This window comes from Triturus cristatus, chromosome 12, assembly GCF_964204655.1.
Source record: "Triturus cristatus chromosome 12, aTriCri1.1, whole genome shotgun sequence".
Lineage (NCBI taxonomy): Eukaryota > Metazoa > Chordata > Amphibia > Caudata > Salamandridae > Triturus > Triturus cristatus.
The window spans coordinates 837,912,499-837,930,600 of NC_140595.1; the positions used below are offsets into that span (position 1 = coordinate 837,912,499).

The window sequence follows — 18,102 nt, forward strand, 5'->3', positions numbered from 1 at the left end:
TTTTTTCATTTCCCGTTCCATGATTGTGGACGTCAATGGCGCAGTAAATTTATTTTAAAAAGAAAAAGAAGGTAAGAAATGTGAGCAGAAAAAAGACCCAGCAGCAGATTGCAGCTGCCTGGCCCTATAAACAAATAATAATAAAGAAAACAGATGCAGAAGTGTGGGGGGGGGGGGGGGGGAGAAACAGCAGTGTGGGGCGAGGAGGGGGGGGGGGGGGAGTAAACAACACAGAGCATGGAATGAAAAAACAAGCCATATAGAGAGAGGGGACGAGAAAGGAGGAGAAGCGCACTGTGGCAGGGACAGCAAGAAAACACATGCAGCGCGTAAAGGAAAATCAAAAGGTCCCTCAGTGCAAGACACGTCGGCAGTGGAAGGATACAAACCATCCAATCAGAATACTGCGACACTGAAATGCTCAAGGGGGGAGGGGCGACTCAAAAACAAGAAGACGAAGGACCCACTGAAACAAGGACAGAACTGAGATAGATGACACAGCAGTGGGGTCGTGAGGAAGAGTCTTACCCAAAGCCCCTTCGAATACACTGAAAACAACAGGTCTGGACAATGACCCGCTAAGGCGGTCTCCAAACAAGACATAGCAAAATAAGTTCAAGAATGGAAAGAAAACCAGCATTGGCTAATTAAAGCACCGGCCCTCCAGCTCTGGCCCTAAAGTGCACTTCTCTTTTGTTAGGTAGATGTGCACATGTGGGCAGACAAGCTGCTGTCACTCAGGGAGCAAGACAGCCAATGGCTGAAGTGGTCAAACCCATGGCCCATGCTGTATGCGGCGATGAGCGGACACAGTGTGGCTGGAGGATGAACAGACCAGATGAAGTGCCCACTGTCCCACGCTCTAGGGGCAGAATCCAAACGTGAATGACGAAATGATCCACGGATGGAGAGGCGTGACCAAACACCATTCTAGGTATTTGTAAGTTTTATTTATAAGCTTTTTTGCTCAGGAGGCTGGTAAAACAACTAAAGCATACTCTAGGCCAGACCTAAAACCAGAGTGTACAAGAGACACACACCCGACATTGGCCAGGTTCAGATATCGGTCTTCAATTGGTAAGTTAGGTATGGAGTCCAGCCTGTGAGTTCAGTCCTTTGGGTACTTTGCTCAAGCTCGCCTTCCTACCTCTCCCCAACCCGCTGGCCCATGTGTGTGCACATACACTACAACGAGGGCGAGGTATAGGCTGGCGGAGTGAAGCGTCTGCACCGTGCCCGTCAAAAGCAGCACCAGGGTCATTACGTCCATAGTGCGAGAGGGATCAGCCTTAATGCCCACTCAATCCGCTTGCAGAGGACACCGGCCGCTTGAGAAGGTCTATTCAAAGGCGACCCCTTGGAACTGGTTCTAGAAGTCCAGTCGCTTGACCCAGTCCCAGCATCTTCCTCAGATCTAAGACCGCAGGGCATCAGCTCTTGAGGCAGCGGGATCTGCACCAGAGTGGTACCCGCAGACCACCCAACAGGGGGCCAAGCATCACTGGGGATGGAGAGTATGTACTCACCTCCACCTGCCCGTCAGTCCATCCTGCCTCAGCTAGCATTCATCCCTTCATTTGTTCGGCCTTTACAAACAGTTCAAAGGCCACTTCAGAACGAGCCGAGGGATGGATGAGTGGTGAATGAACAGAGTGCCAGGATGCACGTCAAGGAAGACATCGGAGGCGGAATATCTCAAGAGCCATTTTACTGAAAAATATTTTGACAAGACTATGGCGAAGAATGAAATAAATAACATTTTTCTCCCTCATGTGAACGAGAAATAACTTTAGCCAGATAAAAACCAACAAACAACTTGGCCGAGCAAGGGAAATCACGGGTATTTCTCAGCTTCGTAATCCGCGGTTTTTAGAAGGAAGTTCTGGTTTCAGTGAACCCGCCGTCGCCTGACGAATCGCGGATAATCCCACATGTCTCCATCCACCGGTGATTAATGATGCATTCCTCGGTTCCCAGCGAGCGGGCGAGGCCGGTGCTGCCCCAGCCCAGGAGGCCACTGAACAGCTCCAGAAACAGGAGGCCATTGAGACAAAACACAAGCCCTGCTGAGAGTGGGAGCCACTGAGACAAAACACAAGCCCTGCAGAGAGTGGGGGCCACGGAGACAAACCACAAGCCCTGCAGAGAGTGGGGGCCACTGAGACAAAACACAAGCCCTGCAGAGAGTGGGAGCCACTGAGACAAAACACAAGCCCTGCAGAGAGTGGGGGCCACGGAGACAAAACACAAGCCCTGCAGAGAGTGGGGGCCACTGAGACAAAACACAAGCCCAGCAGAGAGTGGGGGCCACTGAGACAAAACACAAGCCCTGCAGAGAGTGGGGGCCACTGAGACAAAACACAAGCCCTGCAGAGAGTGGGGGCCACGGAGACAAAACACAAGCCCTGCAGAGAGTGGGGGCCACTGAGACAAAACACAAGCCCTGCAGAGAGTGGGGGCCACTGAGACAAAACACAAGCCCTGCAGAGAGTGGGGGCCACTGAGACAAAACACAAGCCCTGCAGAGAGTGGGGGCCACTGAGACAAAACACAAGCCCTGCAGAGAGTGGGGGCCATTGAGACAAAACACAAGCCCTGCAGAGAGTGGGGGGCACTGAGACAAAACACAAGCCCTGCAGAGTGTGGATGTCACCAGAGAGGCACTGACGCACGAGCAGGCCATGAAGGAGCCTTCGGATTCAGCAGGAGTAAGGGCGCAACCTTCCCTGCGGTCTCACTGACACAGTGTGTGATTAAGGGCAGGTCAGCTAACATTCCAATGCCCCTCCCCTGGCAAACCGGCAGTGCTGATAATCGGGAGACAGAGAATGAATATATTTAGATCTCAATATCACCTTGCCGTGTGGCCATGGACTAGCCCACTAATAATGCTGGCCTCCCGAGGTAAAGCGAAGACAAGCCCAAAGGTCCGCAGACTGACCAGAGAATGAGCTCCCAGCACTGCCCTGCCACCTTCCGCAGTGGGAGGGAACCACCTCGCCGCCAGGGGTGACAGTAAAGTTTCAAAGTTGGAGGTAGCCCCCAGGTGCGCTCAGTAGACCCTCACCTAAGCAGCTTACCTTCCATAGGGTTGGCAGTCCATGCTGGCCCTAGCGGTCACCCGTAAATAGACAGTCCTACAAGTGTGGTGCCGGAGCAGGTCCTGGCAGGGACGAGGCTCCTGCCCTGGCCCTCGAGTCTGGAGGTTTACCAAAAGCTTCTACCGGGTTCTGTACCAGTGGGCAATGGGGGGGGCTCCACCGACAGATACCACTCCAGCATGGTGCCGCGAGGAGCAGCAGTCCAAGCCACAATTTTGTTGCTCCCTGAAAATGTGGTGTGGAACATGTGGCTCCATTTTTAAAATGGTGTGGCACTTTATTACATGCCATCACTCTATCATGCTCACACCACATCCACTGCCACAACGTGGACACCATTGGAAGCACTCACTCACAGCAACGTCCACTGCCACGACGTCACAGCAATGAAAGCACTCACTCACACCAACGACCACTGCTAGGACTGTGGACAGCATTGGAAGCACTCACTCACAGCAATTGAGGCACTCATACCAACGTCCACAGCAATGGAGGCACTCACATATACCAACGTCCACAGCAATGGAGGCACTCACTCACACCCGTGGACAGCATTGGAAGCACTCACTCACACCAACGTCCACTGCTAGGACTGTGGACAGCATTGGAAGCACTCACACCAACGTCCACTGCTAGCACGTGGACAGCATTGGAAGCACTCACACCAATGTCCACTGCTAGGACGTGGACAGCATTGGAAGCACTCCTTTAAACTCTCAGCAATGGGGACATTCGCTTACACCACTGTCCACAGCAATGGCGGCACTCGCTTACACCAACATCCACAGCAATGAAGGCACTCACTCACACCAACGTCCACTGCCATGACGTCACAGCAATGAAAGCACTCACTCACACCAACGTCCACTGCTAGGACGTGGACAGCATTGGAAGCACTCCTTTAAACCAACATCTACAGCAATGGAGGCACTCACTCAGCAATGGAGGCACTCACTCACACCAAAGTCCACTGCTAGGACGTGGACAGCAGTGGAAGCACTCCTTTAAACTCTCAGCAATGGGGGCATTCGCTTACACCACTGTCCACAGCAATGGCGGCACTCACACCAACGTCCACAGCAATGGAGGCACTCGCTTACACCAACATCCACAGCAATGTCGGCACTCAAACCAACATCCACAGCAATGAAGGCACTCACACCAACATCCACAGCAATGAAGGCACTCGCTTACACCAAATTTCACAGCAATGGAGGCACTCGCTTACACCAAAGTCCACAGCAATGGAGGCACTCGCTTACACCAACATCCACATCAATGAAGGCACTCACACCAACGTCCACAGCAATGGAGGCACTCACACCAAAGTCCACAGCAATGGAGGCACTCACACCAAAGTCCACAGCAATGGAGGCATTCGCTTACACCAATGTCAATAATAATGAAGGCACTCACACCAACCTCCACAGCAATGGAGACACTCGCTTACACCAAGGTCCACAGCAATGGAGGCAATCGCTTACACCAACGTCCACAGAAATGGAGGCACTCGCTCACACCAACGTCCACAGCAATGGAGGCACTCGCTCACACCAACGTCCACAGCGATGGAGGCACTCGCTCACACCAATGTCCCCAGCGATGGAGGCACTCGCTCACAACAACGTCCACAGCAATGGAGACACTCGCTCACACCAACGTCCACAGCGATGGAGGCACTCGCTCACACCAACGTTCACAGCATTGGATGCACTCGCTTACACCAATGTTCAACTTTCCTCAGAAAGAGTTTGAACTAACCTTCACAGAGTACTGCAAGTCCCTGCAAGTCACTCACGATTTGAAGGCAGAGCAGATTGAGACTGAAGCAGTGCCTGAATATGCACAGTAAGAGGGAAGGCTTCTTATGTGGGAAATTGGAGGACAGGCGATCTCCTGGACCTATAAGACTTTGATCAACAACCAACCAGACACATTAGTAAGCTACAGGGCTAAATGGGAGGGAGAACTAGAGACCCTCGATGGTTTGGATTGGGAGGCGGCACTGATGCACCCCAGGGAAGTGATGATAAAATCCCACCTCCACTCGATACAATTCAGAATCCTGCACAGGGCATATTACGATAGGACCAGTTAAATGGTTTTGGTAGGGCGGCAACCCCTCAATGCCTTCGATGCCCCACTGAAAGGGGAACGTACTTCCACACACTATGGCACTGTCAGGTAATAGCCACTTACTGGGTCACCATCACCAGGGAACTCCGCAACATACTAGGTTCATCTATACCAATGGACTCCAAATACCTACTGCCAGGAATACCTACAGAGATAGATCTCTCCAGGGCCAAACCACTTTTTGCAAATCTGGGAATAATGGTGGGGAGACAGGATTTGGCAAAACACTGGGGGGCACCAACTCCCCACCCCCCACATTGCGTGAATGGAGAAGGGGGGTGGACTTCTATATGGCAGCGAAGAAACTGACATACAGGTTGCGGGGATGCCAGAGGAAATTTAACAAGATATAGGGCCCATTGATGAGATACCATGAGATCACAAATGTGGGGGGGCCTGCAGTCCCAAAGTAATATAACTGTAATAACGCCAAGAGGTTCAGATGACACCATCAGCGAAAGAGCCACCAGCCTCAGAAATTGTGCCCCATGTGCCCACACTACTCGTGAAAACACAAATAATGTGTCTATTGCTGCTCTCATGTAGTACACCCTCTGTTATATTTGTGTGTAATGCAACAGTTGTATAAGAGAAAATATAATGCAAATATATATATTTTTAAAAATCCTATGGTTCCTGACTAAGGGAGGAGACCTTCAGATGATGGAAAGGAGCTGAAGTCAACATTCTGCAGGACATCCCGTTTCTGACAGGAGAGGTAAGTATCTGCTCCACGGCACATAAGGAGGGCCGCGGACGGCGCAGGCTCACCCTTGGCTATATTTCATGGGGACGGGGACTCTCATAGATCCAGATGTCATCGCCACATGTTGCTTCTTCTAGGAAACTGCCCAGGGTGACTGCTCGGGCCTGGGGCAGCCTCTATCCATCTAGGCTTGCCACATGCAGGTCCTTCCGGGTCTGGGCTTTGAAGGCGTTTGCGACAAGCACTTCCTCCTGAGGAGGGCACTCTTGCTCTTTGGCAGTTGGGTCTTTCTTCCTTGGCAGGTCCAACAAGGAAGCTCTACAGAAGCTTCCTAAATCGGGGCCTGGTCTGGAGAGGCAGTAGTGACGCAGCAGCACTGCTCCTAGCTCTTCCACATTCGTCTCTCCTACTGTGGGGTGAAGGTTCCCCTTCATTGCAGAGAAAAAATGCAGAACGAACTACTCGCCGACCAAGCCAGTACTTACCCTCCAATGCTGGGCAGGCCTCGCCTACCAGGGAGGTTCAGCCTTTGAAATGTAGGGTACCCTCCGATGCTGGGCAGGCCTCGTCTTTACCCTCCAATGCTGGGCAGGCCTCGCCTACCAGGGAGGATCAGCCTTTGAAATGTAGGGTACCCTCCAATGCTGGGCAGGCCTCGCCTACCAGGGAGGTTCAGCCTTTGAAATGTAGGGTACCCTCCGATGCTGGGCAGGCCTCGTCTTCACCCTCCAATGCTGGGCAGGCCTCGCCTACCAGGGAGGTTCAGCCTTTGAAATGTAGGGTACCCTCCGATGCTGGGCAGGCCTCGTCTTCACCCTCCAATGCTGGGCAGGCCTCGCCTACCAGGGAGGTTCAGCCTTTGAAACGTAGGGTACCCTCCGATGCTGGGCAGGCCTCGTCTTTACCCTCCAATGCTGGGCAGGCCTCGCCTACCAGGGAGGATCAGCCTTTGAAATGTAGGGTACCCTTCCAATCGGGAAGTGCGTGTTCTCAGTGTGATTGGCTTGTGGTGTCAGCATGCAGTCTACAGTGTTGCTACTAAGACTAGTTTACGCTGGTTCTGGTAATGTGGCTCCAGATACAAGACCATTGCACAAGGCGATGGTGATCACAGAAAGAACAAGCATTGGTAAAGGCAATAGGCCTCGCCTATGCTAATTTCTTTTAGCTGTGTAACTTTGTTTTTAAACAAAGACAACATCCTTCTTTTTAATGATTTAGTGTGAAAATAGTAATGCTGTGTTTTGGTTTGCTATCAGTCATCCTGAAATGACTCTAAGAGGCATGGTTTGTAGCTCGCAGAATGAGTAATAAAACGCGGTTCATTGGCTTTACCAGGTATTTATTTATTTTGGCTTCAAAGCAGACATCATACTCCGCATATGCTGCTGGCTGTAAAACTGCCCCACGGGTTGTGGCTCAGAGGATGAAGCAGGAAGATGTGCTCACGGGCAGAGCTACGAACTTTGGAAGGGGTGAGGTAGGCTCGAGTCTTGGCATCGTCTGAGCATCCTGTGATTCTGGGCACAGTACTTGCTCTCCCCGCGCATAACACATGAATGTGCTTTTGTGATACCAAAGCGCCCACCCCTCATGGTCTGTAAGAGGCAGGTGTGTTGTGCTTGCTAGAGGCTTCTAGTGCCAAAGTGGAACATTATAAAAATAACTGGGGAAATGTATTTCCCCCGGTGACTTCTATTAAGGGCGAAGCAGTTTCAGACCGGGGACAGCGGAAATAAAGCTATTTTTGCCTTCAGAGATCGCGAGTCTCCTGACTGAATCAGGTCTGTGGCATGTTTACATGTATGCTCACCAGTTGGGTGGCTCGATGCTGTATTGGGGTTTGGCGGAGCAATTAACACTATGGAATGGCGGGGATATTTCACGCATAAACTTTCGCAGTGTGGGGTTTACCTTTACACATTGTGCCCGCACTCCAAGCGTCTATACATTTCAATGTCAATGGTGTTGAACCGCGAGGTAAACAAGGTCCCACCGAGAGCGCAGCCATGTTAGGTGGATACAGACATGCGACGTCACACAAAGACTAACCCTTGGCAGAGAGAAGCCCTGCCCCGAGGTTCAGATAGAACATCAAGCCTTGGCAACACAACAAACCCCGGACCCAGCGACCAATGGACAGTTTATAGCGCCATGAGCTCATGACCCGAACAAGTATCACAAACATTCCCAAAAGTTTGCTGTTGGGTCATTAACCGGGGTAAACCCCAACACAGCACGGATCGGGGACGGTAAGTTCTGAGGGTGTAGTGCAGATATATAGTACTTATTAAACATTTAATCATGTGTTAATCATGCAAATGGCAAACAAGTAAAGGGCCTTTCGTCGCATGCACTCCCCTCCCCTCCCCATCGATGGTCATCGCTCGTCGGCCGAGGCACCGGAAGCGCTCTCAGCCTTAAACTGCTTTGCAGGGGGTCAACAGGATGGCTGCACTGGTAAATTCAGTGCAGTTTAGCAGAATGATGCGTTTCTTTATTCAACGTTGCTCCATGTACATATATCCATATGTACGCTGCATACATGTTAACAGTGCTTGAAATGGAAAAATAGAAGTGCGGGTACTCTGTAACAGAGTACCTGCTTGTTTCTGAGAAGTGCCGGTACTCTCCAATTAAAAGTATAGCATTTCTCTTGAGAAGTGCCGGTACTCTCCCTCCCAAAATAAAAAAGTGCCGGTACTCCGTACTGGACAGTACCGGCCCATTTAGAGCACTGCGTCCTCTGTCCGCATGCCCCTTTGAGGCTGTATTAAAAGTGGACATTGGTACACACTGAAGGTCAGCGCCCAGTCTCTTCTGTTCACATTCGGACCTAGACACTTTTATTGTGCTTTTCTTTGCTGTGTAGACGGCGGCCTCCCCTGAACCCTGCGTGCATCTGTAGTGTCTGGGGCCTTCGGGGCGCTAGGCATGCAATGACCTCAGCTGCATAAAGTTGTTTCCATTAATTGCAAACCAGAGCAGAAGCGGTGTTCTATCTGAGCACTGGTTACATTAATCCGGTTTTATTTTAGGCAAAGGCATGTGAAGTGATTTACCCAGAATCACAGGGCGGTGAACCATCGAGGAGACGCGAACCTGGTTCACCCGCTCCAAGGTAGGCCGCTCTGGCGGGAACGCCACATCCTCTCCTCTGAGTTTTGCACCGATGTCTCATGCTGATAGGATGCCTGGGACCCCTTGCTAGGCAGGAGTGATGCGCTAATGTATACCTTTCTTGTTCAACTCAATACTGGAACTAGAGCTCGGTCCAAAACAGCGTTGTGGATTTAAGAAAGAAATGCACATGGGGTGCCTATGCATGTCACCTGCGGTTCCATATAGCGCCACTTCAGTGCTTCACAACACAACTGCACTGCACTCACGGGAGGGCTGAACATGACATTTTAAACATTTGATTAACTGTTTACCTCGGCGTGTCCACTGCAGTAACTGGAATCATAGAATGCTGAGCGGAGGCCGGGGTTCCCGCCTGGCTCTTTAGAATCCTGAGCTGAGGCCGGGGTTCCCGCCATTCCCGCCTGGCTCTTTAGAATACTGAGCTGAGGCCGGGGTTCCCGCCTGGCTCTTTAGAATACTGAGCGGAGGCCGGGGGTTCCCGCCTAGCTCTTTAGAATACTGAGCGGAGGCCGGGGTTCCCGCCTGGCTCTTTAGAATACTGAGCTGAGGCCGGGGTTCCCGCCTGGCTCTTTAGAATACTGAGCGGAGGCCAGGGTTCCCGCCTCGCTCTTTAGAATGCTGAGCTGAGGCCGGGGTTCCCGCCTGGCTCTTTAGAATACTGAGCGGAGGCCAGGGTTCCCGCCTGGCTCTTTAGAATACTGAGCGGAGGCCAGGGTTCCCGCTTCGCTCTTTAGAATGCTGAGCTGAGGCCGGGGTTCCCGCCTGGCTCTTTAGAATACTGAGCGGAGGCCGGGGTTCCCGCCTGACTCTTTAGAATACTGAGCGGAGGCCGGGGGTTCCCGCCTGGCTCTTTAGAATACTGAGCTGAGGCCGGGGTTCCCGCCTGGCTCTTTAGAATACTGAACGGAGGCCGGGGTTCCCGCCTGGCTCTTTAGAATACTGAGCTGAGGCCGGGGTTCCCGCCATTCCCGCCTGGCTCTTTAGAATCCTGAGCGGAGGCCGGGGGTTCCCGCCTGGCTCTTTAGAATCCTGAGCGGAGGCCAGGGGTTCCCGCCTGGCTCTTTAGAATCCTGAGCGGAGGCCGGGGGTTCCCGCCTGGCTCTTTAGAATACTGAGCTGAGGCCAGGGTTCCCGCCTGGCTCTTTAGAATACTGAGCGGAGGCCGGGGTTCCCGCCTGGCTCTTTAGAATACTGAGCGAAGGCCGGGGTTCCCGCCTCGCTCTTTAGAATACTGAGCTGAGGCCGGGGTTCCCGCCTGGCTCTTTAGAATCCTGAGCGGAGGCCGGGGGTTCCCGCCTGGCTCTTTAGAATACTGAGCTGAGGCCGGGGTTCCCGCCTGGCTCTTTAGAATACTGAACGGAGGCCGGGGTTCCCGCCTGGCTCTTTAGAATACTGAACGGAGGCCGGGGTTCCCGCCTGGCTCTTTAGAATACTGAACGGAGGCCGGGGTTCCCGCCATTCCCGCCTGGCTCTTTAGAATCCTGAGCGGAGGCCGGGGGTTCCCGCCTCGCTCTTTAGAATACTGAGCTGAGGCCGGGGTTCCCGCCTCGCTCTTTAGAATACTGAGCTGAGGCCGGGGTTCCCGCCTGGCTCTTTAGAATACTGAACGGAGGCCGGGGTTCCCGCCTGGCTCTTTAGAATACTGAACGGAGGCCGGGCGTTCCCGCCTGCTTCTTTAGAATTCTGAGCGGAGGCCGGGGGTTCCCGCCTTGCTCTTTAGAATACTGAGCGGAGGCCGGGGTTCCCGCCTGGCTCTTTAGAATACTGAGCGGAGGCCGGGGGTTCCCGCCTGCTTCTTTAGAATACTGAGCGGAGGCCGGGGTTCCCGCCAGGCTCTTTAGAATACTGAGCTGAGGCCGGGGTTCCCGCCTGGCTCTTTAGAATACTGAGCTGAGGCCGGGGTTCCCGCCTGGCTCTTTAGAATACTGAACGGAGGCCGGGGTTCCCGCCTGGCTCTTTAGAATACTGAGCTGAGGCCGGGGTTCCCGCCATTCCCGCCTGGCTCTTTAGAATCCTGAGCGGAGGCCGGGGGTTCCCACCTGGCTCTTTAGAATACTGAGCGGAGGCCGGGGGTTCCCGCCTGGCTCTTTAGAATACTGAGCTGAGGCCGGGGTTCCCGCCTGGCTCTTTAGAATACTGAACGGAGGCCGGGGTTCCCGCCTGGCTCTTTAGAATACTGAGCTGAGGCCGGGGTTCCCGCCATTCCCGCCTGGCTCTTTAGAATACTGAGCGGAGGCCGGGGGTTCCCGCCTCGCTCTTTAGAATACTGAGCTGAGGCCGGGGTTCCCGCCTGGCTCTTTAGAATACTGAACGGAGGCCGGGGTTCCCGCCTGGCTCTTTAGAATACTGAGCTGAGGCCGGGGTTCCCGCCATTCCCGCCTGGCTCTTTAGAATACTGAGCGGGGCCGGGGGTTCCCGCCTCGCTCTTTAGAATACTGAGCGGAGGCCGGGCGTTCCCGCCTGGCTCTTTAGAATACTGAACGGAGGCCGGGGTTCCCGCCTGGCTCTTTAGAATACTGAGCGGAGGCCGGGGTTCCCGCCTGGCTCGTTAGAATACTGAGCGGAGGCCGCGGGTTCCCGCCTGTCTCTTTAGAATACTGAACGGAGGCCGGGGGTTCCCGCCTGCTTCTTTAGAATACTGAGCGGAGGCCGGGGTTCCCGCCTGGCTCTTTAGAATACTGAGCGGAGGCCGGGGGTTCCCGCCTGCTTCTTTAGAATACTGAGCGGAGGCCGGGGTTCCCGCCTGGCTCTTTAGAATACTGAGCGGAGGCCGGGGTTCCCGCCAGGCTCTTTAGAATACTGAGCTGAGGCCGGGGTTCCCGCCTGGCTCTTTAGAATACTGAGCTGAGGCCGGGGTTCCCGCCTGGCTCTTTAGAATACTGAGCTGAGGCCGGGGTTCCCGCCTGGCTCTTTAGAATACTGAACGGAGGCCGGGGTTCCCGCCTGGCTCTTTAGAATACTGAGCTGAGGCCGGGGTTCCCGCCATTCCCGCCTGGCTCTTGAGAATCCTGAGCGGAGGCCGGGGGTTCCCGCCTGGCTCTTTAGAATACTGAGCGGAGGCCGGGGGTTCCCGCCTGGCTCTTTAGAATACTGAGCTGAGGCCGGGGTTCCCGCCTGGCTCTTTAGAATACTGAGCTGAGGCCGGGGTTCCCGCCTGGCTCTTTAGAATACTGAACGGAGGCCGGGGTTCCCGCCTGGCTCTTTAGAATACTGAGCTGAGGCCGGGGTTCCCGCCATTCCCGCCTGGCTCTTTAGAATACTGAGCGGAGGCCGGGGGTTCCCGCCTCGCTCTTTAGAATACTGAGCTGAGGCCGGGGTTCCCGCCTGGCTCTTTAGAATACTGAACGGAGGCCGGGGTTCCCGCCTGGCTCTTTAGAATACTGAGCTGAGGCCGGGGTTCCCGCCATTCCCGCCTGGCTCTTTAGAATACTGAGCGGATGCCGGGGGTTCCCGCCTCGCTCTTTAGAATACTGAGCGGAGGCCGGGCGTTCCCGCCTGGCTCTTTAGAATACTGAACGGAGGCCGGGGTTCCCGCCTGGCTCTTTAGAATACTGAGCGGAGGCCGGGGTTCCCGCCTGGCTCGTTAGAATACTGAGCGGAGGCCGCGGGTTCCCGCCTGTCTCTTTAGAATACTGAGCGGAGGCCGGGGGTTCCCGCCTGCTTCTTTAGAATACTGAGCGGAGGCCGGGGGTTCTCGCCTTGCTCTTTAGAATACTGAGCTGAGGCCGGGGTTCCCGCCTGGCTCTTTAGAATACTGAGCGGAGGCCGGGGGTTCCCGCCTGCTTCTTTAGAATACTGAGCGGAGGCCGGGGGTTCCCGCCTGCTTCTTTAGAATACTGAGCGGAGGCCGGGGGTTCCCGCCTTGCTCTTTAGAATACTGAGCTGAGGCCGGGGTTCCCGCCTGGCTCTTTAGAATACTGAGCGGAGGCCGGGGGTTCCCGCCTGCTTCTTTAGAATACTGAGCGGAGGCCGGGGTTCCCGCCTGGCTCTTTAGAATACTGAGCTGAGGCCGGGGTTCCCGCCTGGCTCTTTAGAATACTGAGCTGAGGCCGGGGTTCCCGCCTGGCTCTTTAGAATACTGAGCGGAGGCCGGGGGTTCCCGCCTGGCTCTTTAGAATACTGAGCGGAGGCCGGGGGTTCCCGCCTGCTTCTTTAGAATACTGAGCGGAGGCCGGGGTTCCCGCCTGGCTCTTTAGAATACTGAGCAGAGGCCGGGGTTCCCGCCAGGCTCTTTAGAATACTGAGCTGAGGCCGGGGTTCCCGCCTGGCTCTTTAGAATACTGAGCTGAGGCCGGGGTTCCCGCCTGGCTCTTTAGAATACTGAACGGAGGCCGGGGTTCCCGCCTGGCTCTTTAGAATACTGAGCTGAGGCCGGGGTTCCCGCCATTCCCGCCTGGCTCTTTAGAATCCTGAGCGGAGGCCGGGGGTTCCCGCCTGGCTCTTTAGAATACTGAGCGGAGGCCGGGGGTTCCCGCCTGGCTCTTTAGAATACTGAGCGGAGGCCGGGGGTTCCCGCCTGGCTCTTTAGAATACTGAGCTGAGGCCGGGGTTCCCGCCTGGCTCTTTAGAATACTGAACGGAGGCCGGGGTTCCCGCCTGGCTCTTTAGAATACTGAGCTGAGGCCGGGGTTCCCGCCATTCCCGCCTGGCTCTTTAGAATACTGAGCGGAGGCCGGGGGTTCCCGCCTCGCTCTTTAGAATACTGAGCTGAGGCCGGGGTTCCCGCCTGGCTCTTTAGAATACTGAACGGAGGCCGGGGTTCCCGCCTGGCTCTTTAGAATACTGAGCTGAGGCCGGGGTTCCCGCCATTCCCGCCTGGCTCTTTAGAATACTGAGCGGAGGCCGGGGGTTCCCGCCTCGCTCTTTAGAATACTGAGCGGAGGCCGGGGGTTCCCGCCTAGCTCTTTAGAATACTGAGCGGAGGCCGGGGGTTCCCGCCTGGCTCTTTAGAATACTGAGCGGAGGCCAGGGTTCCCGCCTGGCTCTTTAGAATACTGAGCGGAGGCCAGGGGTTCCAGCCTAGCTCTTTAGAATACTGAGCGGAGGCCGGGCGTTCCCGCCTGGCTCTTTAGAATACTGAACGGAGGCCGGGGTTCCCGCCTGGCTCTTTAGAATACTGAGCGGAGGCCGGGGTTCCCGCCTGGCTCGTTAGAATACTGAGCGGAGGCCGCGGGTTCCTGCCTGTCTCTTTAGAATACTGAGCGGAGGCCGGGGGTTCCCGCCTGCTTCTTTAGAATACTGAGCGGAGGCCGGGGGTTCCCGCCTTGCTCTTTAGAATACTGAGCTGAGGCCGGGGTTCCCGCCTGGCTCTTTAGAATACTGAGCGGAGGCCGGGGGTTCCCGCCTGCTTCTTTAGAATACTGAGCGGAGGCCGGGGGTTCCCGCCTGCTTCTTTAGAATACTGAGCGGAGGCCGGGGGTTCCCGCCTTGCTCTTTAGAATACTGAGCTGAGGCCGGGGTTCCCGCCCGTCTCTTTAGAATACTGAGCGGAGGCCGGGGGTTCCCGCCTGCTTCTTTAGAATACTGAGCGGAGGCCGGGGTTCCCGCCTGGCTCTTTAGAATACTGAGCTGAGGCCGGGGTTCCCGCCTGGCTCTTTAGAATACTGAACGGAGGCCGGGGTTCCCGCCTGGCTCTTTAGAATACTGAGCTGAGGCCGGGGTTCCCGCCTGGCTCTTTAGAATACTGAGCTGAGGCCGGGGTTCCCGCCTGGCTCTTTAGAATACTGAGCGGAGGCCGGGGGTTCCCGCCTGGCTCTTTAGAATACTGAGCGGAGGCCGGGGGTTCCCGCCTGGCTCTTTAGAATACTGAACGGAGGCCGGGGTTCCCGCCTGGCTCTTTAGAATACTGAGCTGAGGCCGGGGTTCCCGCCATTCCCGCCTGGCTCTTTAGAATACTGAGCGGAGGCTGGGGGTTCCCGCCTCGCTCTTTAGAATACTGAGCGGAGGCCGGGGGTTCCCGCCTAGCTCTTTAGAATACTGAGCGGAGGCCGGGGGTTCCCGCCTGGCTGTTTAGAATACTGAGCGGAGGCCGGGGTTCCCGCCTGGCTCTTTAGAATACTGAGCGGAGGCCGGGGGTTCCCGCCTAGCTCTTTAGAATACTGAGCGGAGGCCGGGGGTTCCCGCCTGGCTCTTTAGAATACTGAACGGAGGCCGGGGTTCCCGCCTGGCTCTTTAGAATACTGAGCGGAGGCCGGGGTTCCCGCCTGGCTCGTTAGAATACTGAGCGGAGGCCGGGGGTTCCCGCCTGGCTCTTTAGAATACTGAGCGGAGGCCGGGGGTTCCCGCCTGCTTCTTTAGAATACTGAGCGGAGGCCGGGGGTTCCCGCCTTGCTCTTTAGAATACTGAGCTGAGGCCGGGGTTCCCGCCTGGCTCTTTAGAATACTGAGCGGAGGCCGGGGTTCCCACCTGGGGTTCCCGCCTGGCTCTTTAGAATACTGAGCTGAGGCCGGGGTTCCCGCCTGGCTCTTTAGAATACTGAGCGGAGGCCGGGGTTCCCACCTGGGGTTCCCGCCTGGCTCTTTAGAATACTGAGCTGAAACCGGGGTTCCCGCCTGGCTCTTTAGAATACTGAGCGGAATACTGAGCGGAGGCCGGGGTTCCCGCCTGGCTCTTTAGAATACTGAGCCACCTGGCCCTAGCTCTTTAGAATACTGAGCGGAGGCCGGGGTTCCCGCCTGGCTCTTTAGAATACTGAGCGGAGGCCGGGGGTTCCCGCCTGCTTCTTTAGAATACTGAGCGGAGGCCGGGGTTCCCGCCTGGCTCTTTAGAATACTGAGCGGAGGCCGGGGTTCCCACCTGGCTCTTCAGAATACTGAGCGGAGGCCGGGGTTCCCGCCTGGCTCTTTAGAATACTGAGCTGAGGCCGGGGTTCCCGCCTGGCTCTTTAGAATACTGAGCTGAGGCCGGGGTTCCCGCCTCGCTCTTTAGAATACTGAGCGGAGGACGGGGTTCCCGCCTGGCTCTTTAGAATACTGAGCGGAGGACGGGGTTCCCGCCTGGCTCTTTAGAATACTGAGCTGAGGCCGGGGTTCCCGCCTGGCTCTTTAGAATACTGAGCTGAGGCCGGGGTTCCCGCCTGGCTCTTTAGAATACTGAACGGAGGCCGGGGTTCCCGCCTCGCTCTTTAGAATACTGAGCCACCTGGCCCTAGCTCTTTAGAATACTGAGCGGAGGCCGGGGGTTCCCGCCTGGCTCTTTAGAATACCGAGCGGAGGCCGGGGTTCCCACCTGGCTCTTTAGAATACTGAGCAGAGGCCGGGGTTCCCGCCTGGCTCTTTAGAATACTGAGCAGAGGCCGGGGTTCCCGCCTGGCTCTTTAGAATACTGAGCTGAGGCCGGGGTTCCCGCCTGGCTCTTTAGAATACCGAGCCACCTGGCCCTGGCTCTTTAGAATACTGAGCGGAGGCCGGGGTTCCCGCCTGGCTCTTTAGAATACTGAGCGGAGGTCGGGGTTCCGCCTGCTTCTTCAGAATACTGAGCGGAGGCCGGGGTTCCCGCCTGGCTCTTTAGAATACTGAGCGCAGGCCGGGGGTTCCCGCCTGGCTCTTTAGAATACTGAGCGCAGGCCGGGGGTTCCCACCTGCTTCTTTAGAATACTGAGCTGAGGCCGGGGTTCCCGCCTGGCTCTTTAGAATACTGAGCGGAGGCCGGGGGTTCCCGCCTGGCTCTTTAGAATACTGAGCGGAGGCCGGGGGTTCCCGCCTGCTTCTTTAGAATACTGAGCGGAGGCCGGGGTTCCCGCCTGGCTCTTTAGAATACTGAGCAGAGGCCGGGGTTCCCGCCAGGCTCTTTAGAATACTGAGCTGAGGCCGGGGTTCCCGCCTGGCTCTTTAGAATACTGAGCTGAGGCCGGGGTTCCCGCCTGGCTCTTTAGAATACTGAGCTGAGGCCGGGGTTCCCGCCTGGCTCTTTAGAATACTGAACGGAGGCCGGGGTTCCCGCCTGGCTCTTTAGAATACTGAGCTGAGGCCGGGGTTCCCGCCATTCCCGCCTGGCTCTTTAGAATCCTGAGCGGAGGCCGGGGGTTCCCGCCTGGCTCTTTAGAATACTGAGCGGAGGCCGGGGGTTCCCGCCTGGCTCTTTAGAATACTGAGCGGAGGCCGGGGGTTCCCGCCTGGCTCTTTAGAATACTGAGCTGAGGCCGGGGTTCCCGCCTGGCTCTTTAGAATACTGAACGGAGGCCGGGGTTCCCGCCTGGCTCTTTAGAATACTGAGCTGAGGCCGGGGTTCCCGCCATTCCCGCCTGGCTCTTTAGAATACTGAGCGGAGGCCGGGGGTTCCCGCCTCGCTCTTTAGAATACTGAGCTGAGGCCGGGGTTCCCGCCTGGCTCTTTAGAATACTGAACGGAGGCCGGGGTTCCCGCCTGGCTCTTTAGAATACTGAGCTGAGGCCGGGGTTCCCGCCATTCCCGCCTGGCTCTTTAGAATACTGAGCGGAGGCCGGGGGTTCCCGCCTCGCTCTTTAGAATACTGAGCGGAGGCCGGGGGTTCCCGCCTAGCTCTTTAGAATACTGAGCGGAGGCCGGGGGTTCCCGCCTGGCTCTTTAGAATACTGAGCGGAGGCCAGGGTTCCCGCCTGGCTCTTTATAATACTGAGCGGAGGCCAGGGGTTCCAGCCTAGCTCTTTAGAATACTGAGCGGAGGCCGGGCGTTCCCGCCTGGCTCTTTAGAATACTGAACGGAGGCCGGGGTTCCCGCCTGGCTCTTTAGAATACTGAGCGGAGGCCGGGGTTCCCGCCTGGCTCGTTAGAATACTGAGCGGAGGCCGCGGGTTCCTGCCTGTCTCTTTAGAATACTGAGCGGAGGCCGGGGGTTCCCGCCTGCTTCTTTAGAATACTGAGCGGAGGCCGGGGGTTCCCGCCTTGCTCTTTAGAATACTGAGCTGAGGCCGGGGTTCCCGCCTGGCTCTTTAGAATACTGAGCGGAGGCCGGGGGTTCCCGCCTGCTTCTTTAGAATACTGAGCGGAGGCCGGGGGTTCCCGCCTGCTTCTTTAGAATACTGAGCGGAGGCCGGG

At 56.0% G+C, this 18,102-nt stretch overlaps 1 protein-coding gene across 1 annotated transcript in view; it reads right to left on the reverse strand.

The window, feature by feature from the left end:
- Positions 1–18,102, reverse strand: part of RNF167 (ring finger protein 167) — a 490,868-nt gene that overhangs the window by 402,575 nt on the left and 70,191 nt on the right. The window lies entirely within an intron of this gene.